Genomic DNA, 6,542 nt, shown 5'->3' with positions numbered 1-6,542 from the left:
TGAAGGTCAGGTTTTATTATTTTCATTTAGAGGCTGGAGGTAGAGTAAAGCTTAGTTAGGTGTAGAAAAAAAAATATATGACTTAGGCCTCTGTCCAGGATAAAATACATGAAAGCAGCATTTGTCAAAGAATGACCCATGGATTCCAAGAGATATTTTTGTGTAAAAAGAGTTTCTTAGTAAAATGTATTTGAGTAATCTCCCATACTGAAGGTGTCTCCAGAGATAAGCAGGGCACACATTAAAGCTTCTGTGAAGTCTGGCAATTAACAACACTAACAAAAACTTTAATTCAGCATCATTTCCTATAGTACTGTGTGTTTATTTAGCAAATATTTGTTTATATTAACAAAACACATTTTGGGAAATGCTTCATTAAACCATAGCAACTCTCTTTACCTTTTACTATAGCAGAAGACCAGAAATCCACTTGTCTCAGTAAAGAGTACATTTAAATTATCACCAAGAAAGAAGAGAAAGAGAAGGTGAGAGAAGAGAGGGTGGAGGGAGAGGCCCTGAAGGCCTGCCAATAACCACAAGAACCATGAGTCAATCTGAAAGCCACCAATACTATTCCAAGCAACCCTTGAGATGATTGTAGCCCCAGAAGATATTTGATTACAGCCTTGTGAGAGTCTCCAAACCAGAGACACCCAGCTAAGCTGACCGACAGGAGTCAAGCTAGTAAAAGCTTGTAGTTTTAAGCTACCACATTTTAGGAACTTCTTAACCATTCATAGATAACTAATAAAAACACCTAAAGTAAAAGATTTAAAAATAAATATGAATATTTCTGAGGACAGTTGGATACATAAATGGAAGAATATATTGGAAATAATTGACCTAATATTTATTGAATGAAGGAATCTAAAATTGGATATTCATAAAAGTTCCTTCATGTTTGTTTTGGATTAAAATAAAACCTCAACTGATCTTTATATTATACAAATCCTTTTGCTTTTATTCTATTGTTTATTTCACCTTGAGAAATAGGATATTACTCTGAACTTCTACTTAAGCATTTTCTGAATTTTTACGTGAAATGCAGGGCTAAGAGACACAGAAGATAGACCTAACAGGATATACAGCTGATTGTACACATTTCATAACACTTATGCTCTCCTCCCACCATCATGGATATTTCTAGGGAATGATGAGAACATCTACCAGGAAGGCATTTATAGAATTAGTGTGCCTGGGACCTATGATGCAAGAGGGAAGACAGGGTATCCATTTAAGAAAACAGGGCATACTGTATTTTCTATAAGTGGTAATGATGAAGTGCCCTGTTGATTAAAAGATTACTCACATGTTCCTCCAAACAAACTAACAAACTCTTGAGCTACAAGGGCATTCCACCTAACTGTCTTTGCTGGAGCTCCTTTCTTATTGCAGTAGAGAAAGAAGAATGAATTTGCTGAATACTACCTGGTGTTTGTTTGTTTGTTTGTTTGTTTAAGATTTTATTTATTTATTTGAAAGAAAGAGAAAGAGTGCACCACTGGGAGGGTGGACAGATGGAGAGAGAGAAGCAGTCTCCCCACTAAGCAGGACCCCGACATGGGGCTAAATCCCAGGACCCTGAGATTATGACCTGAACTGAAGGTAGACGCTTAACTGCCTGAGCCACCCAGACACACACACCCTTTTTTTTTTTAATTGTATAAGTTATTAATTAGGTTTTTGTAAGAAATTTAAAACATCAGTTTCTGAGGATCAACTCCACTTGTGAGAGAAAACACAGAGTGGATTTAGCCCTGCAGTTGAGGAATAGCTTTTCTTTTTTGCAGAATTTGTGAGTCCACAGCTTTCTCCTTAATCTTCTGCTGCTCTGTATGCTGGTATTTCTCTTTCTCTGTGTCAAACATCTCACCTTCCTGGTGTCTGGGCTTTCAATGCTTCTTCTTCCTAAAGTAAGATCAGTGAGATGTTCAAGGATTTTCACACTATTGATATCAATTTTGGTGGAGGTGGCAATAACAAATTTCTGGTATGTTCTGCAGAGAGAAACTCAAATGAGTGTCAGAGGTGCAGTCACAAAAGCAAGCCACTGCTCAGTTGCTTCAGGAAACCATCCACTTACCTCTGTGGTGCCCACAGAGGATGATGAGAATGCTGTTGAGAGTGGAACTAGATCAAAGTTTTCTAACAGGCTAACTGAGGGGATTTTTGCCTCAGCTCAACAGCTTTCAAGGAATATTTTCACAAGAGTAACATCTAGGCATTCTGCGAAGTTTAACCACTCCTGAGCCACCAGGCTTATCACCACCAACTAGAAGGAGTGCCCAAATAAATGGATGTTTTATATAACACAGGAAAGAGAATGAGTACAAAAATAATTTGAATAGCATTCCAAACTGTATTCCAAAACTGTACAACATAAAGTTTAAAAGAATTTCCAGTTCAAGTTTAAATAAACACATACATGGGAAAGGAAAAAACAGCAACAACATAACTTCCACCACTAAGAGCAAAGAAATTCCTGCTGAAAATTCCTAACCATTACTATTATTGTTCTCAGTAATATAGTTTATTCCATCATTTATACAATGTATTATGGATGACACAAAATTAAGTCTGTGTAGTAACAGGGAAGATGGCATCTATTTTATTCTCTTAATAACAATGTTAAATCAGATGGGTCGAGTTTGTTGGTCAAGGTCAAACAATCAGCAAGTGATAGAACTAAGATTAGCATCCATGTCTCCTAATGCTTAAAATTATACTAAGTTGAAAAGAACTAAGTTAATAGTTGAGTGATTTATAGGGTGGAAGGGATCATTTTAATTTAATGCCACTATTAATTAGTAATTGTAACATGGGGGAATAAAAAGTAAGGTGAAATGAGACAAATTTTCTGAAGAGAGAATTAAAGTCAAAAGAAAGAAAAAATTATTTCAACAGTTACCAGTATAGTACTGATCAAAACAGATCCACTTTTCCAATATCTCTTACATCCATCGATCTGCAAAGTCCTGGTAGGAAGTGACAAAGAAACTTGAGTAAAAAACTTCATTCAGTATGAGCTGATTCATAGAGAGTGGGGATACAAAGCCCAACCAAAAGAGGAAAGAGCTTACTAATTAAAGAATTTCGATGAACCATGCTAAATTATTCCTCTAATCAGAGCAATGAATGAACTGCCTAATCTCTGAGTCAATGATTAGGTTGCTAAATATTCCAGGATTACAAATAGCCAAGTTAACTAATTTCCTTGAATAATTACTCATTCATTTATTCAATTTCCAGCTAACTGAAGAATCATTTATCTAGAGAGGTAACAAAAATAAATATTCTAAGTTTTGATATTGCATTATGGTTATGTAAGATGTTACCACTGGGAAAATTTGGCTGAAGAATACATGGGATCTCCCTTAATATTTTTTTGTAACCTGTAAACCTATAATAATTTCAAAATAAAAAGTCAAAAAGTGGACAAAGATAAAAAGATAGATATTCTAGGGCTTCACCTTCTAAGATTCTTATTCAGTAAGTTTGGAGTAGGATTCAATAATCCACATTTTTAAATCAGGACTTTGTATGATTCTGAGGTCCTGCTATGTTTGGGAGCCACTGAATTGCACAATAAAATACTTTTACACAAGTCAGAGAAAGTTTTCAAATAATTTCTTTTTGATAAAGGATTATTCAATTGTTGACATTTCTGGGGGTGATGAGACTTAGGAAAATGTTAAGTATCTATACATCTCCTATCCCACACTGACTTCCACCCAGGAATGACTAAATACATTGACAACCCTGTCTCCCAATTTCACTCACTTCCATGTCCTATCTCTATCCTGGATGTCATCAGTTTTTAAAAAGAACACATCAACACCTTAGCCTTACAGCTTTTGGATGTCCTCAATATCAGCAACATCATTATTACAGTGGTCCACATAAAGTGCCTGGAATGCCTAAATAAATTGCCTAGAATTGAAATGAACAACCTAAATATTACTTTTTCAAAGCCCATTGTGAAGTTCAACTTCACAGCCTTTTTGAGCCTAAGGACTTTAGCTTTCAGGCCTAAAGAAGTCTGTAGTAAACCTTCATGGAAGGGTTCCAAGTTCCCTAATAACAAAGATTTAAATGTCCAGGCTAATACTCCATTCTAGACTGTGATAGAACAATGGAAAATGGCATCTAGGACTAGAAGTTACAATATTAAAATGCAAATATCTATATCGGGAAAACACTGTAAACTGTTATCAACAGGCCAGCAGTTTAGTATGGGAGAAAAGTTATTAGAAATGCAGGCTTATGGATCCTGGCTCTCTCAGGTTTGATGCAGTAAGTCTAGAACAGGATCCAGAAATCTACATTTTGACACATTGTCTACTTACAATATTCAAAGAAATTTTAACCTAAATGTTTAAATGCAGATAAATTAGCTGCAATCCTAGAATAGAGGCCAGATATAAGTATCATCTGACACTGACAAATAAACAGAATAAAGTATGAAAGTTGTCCTTTGAATATTTGAATATTAGATTTCTGAAGAGGTAGCTAATTAGGGAATCTAGAGGGGATAAAGTGAAGAACTGGAAAGGAGACAGCTCAAAACAGAAAAAGACAAAAAGAACCAAGAAAACCTAAATCTATGTACCAATATTCCTCAGGACTGACTTTGCTTCTGGGTGGGGGTTGGCACGGAAGTAGAGTTTTGGGAAACGTTAATCTCTCCTGACTCCAACACTGTCTCCACTTTCCTACAGAGATGGACCAGGAAAGGAGGGAGGAAGTCAGAAAATTTAATGGAAATATATAAATAAGTCTGGCTAATAATAAATAAGATGTAAATAAAACTCAAATAAGATTTTCAATACTAAAGAGGAAAACTAGGAAGCTTCTCTTACGTCCTTGTTTTCTCTAGGAGGCTGAGAGAACTGAGTGTTTCCTTTGCCCCCGTGTCATTGTTAACAATAATTCCCAGAGGTAGTCTCATACACAAAAGGGATCAGGTTCAGAAGTAGCAAATGATTCAGTAACTTCATTTTAAGGCTTAACCAAAAGCCTATTCATGCCCTGGGTTTTTTATGCTTGTAAAAAGCTGATTTGCCTATCAGACAAAATGTTTGGTTTTACTTCTCTGCTGTATTAGCTAAGCTCCAATCAGAAGACAGAAACCATGCAGTAATTTAAACAGGACAATTTAGTATAAAGAGATAGCGACAGAGTATGGGACTAATGGGGAGCTGACTAAAGTTGAGGGACAGGGGCCCTAAGTGATACACAAAAGTTACTGAGGGACGGTGTTCAAAGAAGGAACAAACTTGAAAGAAGAGGATCTTCCCTACTGCTAGGACTCCACTCTCATTGGAAAGGGTATAGTCAAAGCCCATTGGATGTTGAGATGCACTGGGTTATTCCAGGCCAGAGAGAGTCCAGTTGAATTGAGAATTATCTCTTAAGATATTGATAAAATTTGCTGGGAAGCTCTCTGTTTAGGTTGCTACTGACTTGTAGGAAATCCAGCTTGGGTACCATTTGAACTCACAGAAAACCATCTGGAAGCAGCAGGGATGTTAAAGGGAGGTGCTGTTGATTTACTGGAAATGAGCTGGTTGATCCAGAGAACTTGTTAGGCACCCGCAGGAGCGCCATTGAACTTGCTGCTGGAAACTATTCAAAGTAGAGTTTGTGCTGAGGTAAGCTGGGGATGTGCCACTTGCTGCTTTACGCCAGCACACTGCTGAAAAAAGCCATTCACTCTGCAAGAGCTCAACTAAATGAGCACACCTCACATAAACAGGAAGAAGAAACCTCTCTCCTCCAAAGTCCCTCCAACACCCTGTACCGACAGTATTTCACGAGGTCTAGCTTTGTTATCACACAGAACAGGAAAAAAAGGGTGGATTTTTTCACCCTGAGAAGCAATAATTTGGTAATTTGACACACCTGCCTACTGTTGGGTCCCCAATGTTGGGTCCCCCAATAATGGGTCCGTGATTAAAGGAACGAGACTGATACAAAGCGAAGGTCAAGCAAAGCTTTATTTCATGCCAAGCATCAAGAATCAAGCCGAATATTCAGGGCCACGCCTCTTACAGAAAGGGCGACCTCTCTCTGCTTCACAGACTAGCTTTGAAGGGCAAAGGCCATGTGGTTGGGCCTGGCCACCCATAGGTGGCCAATGAAATTGTAACACACAGAGAAAGCTGCACAGTCATGCTAGGTGACCAACTGAATTACAATTTACCCTAGTAGATATTTGAATTAGCCTATCACCTTGGTCAGAATTGGCACCCAAAAGGCGCCCAGAGGGCGGGGCCTATACTCCTTGGTAACGAGGGAGACAGTATGCACCCCCCCCACACACTGATTGGATGTCTCCACCTGGCCTGACCCCCCCTTGTATTTGGGCTTTGTTACCTGGGACTGGTTTCAGGGACTTGTTTTTAAGTAAGTTCCGGTGGGGGCAGGGTCAATTTAAGTTTTACTGCATAAACAACAAAATGGCTGTTCAACTGAGGTGGGGCCGCCCTGGCTAAATAGGCCCTTACACTACTAACTACATTTTTCAAATCAATGTTCAATAT

At 38.0% G+C, this 6,542-nt stretch overlaps 1 pseudogene; it reads right to left on the bottom strand.

Moving 5' to 3' along the window:
- Positions 1–1,694: 1,694 nt before the first annotated feature.
- LOC116568569 lies at positions 1,695–2,264 on the bottom strand (annotated as a pseudogene).
- Positions 2,265–6,542: the final 4,278 nt, after the last annotated feature.

The sequence above is a fragment of the Mustela erminea genome, chromosome 11 (assembly GCF_009829155.1).
Source record: "Mustela erminea isolate mMusErm1 chromosome 11, mMusErm1.Pri, whole genome shotgun sequence".
In the NCBI taxonomy this organism is placed as follows: domain Eukaryota; kingdom Metazoa; phylum Chordata; class Mammalia; order Carnivora; family Mustelidae; genus Mustela; species Mustela erminea.
This window is presented reverse-complemented; position numbering and strand designations above follow the sequence as displayed.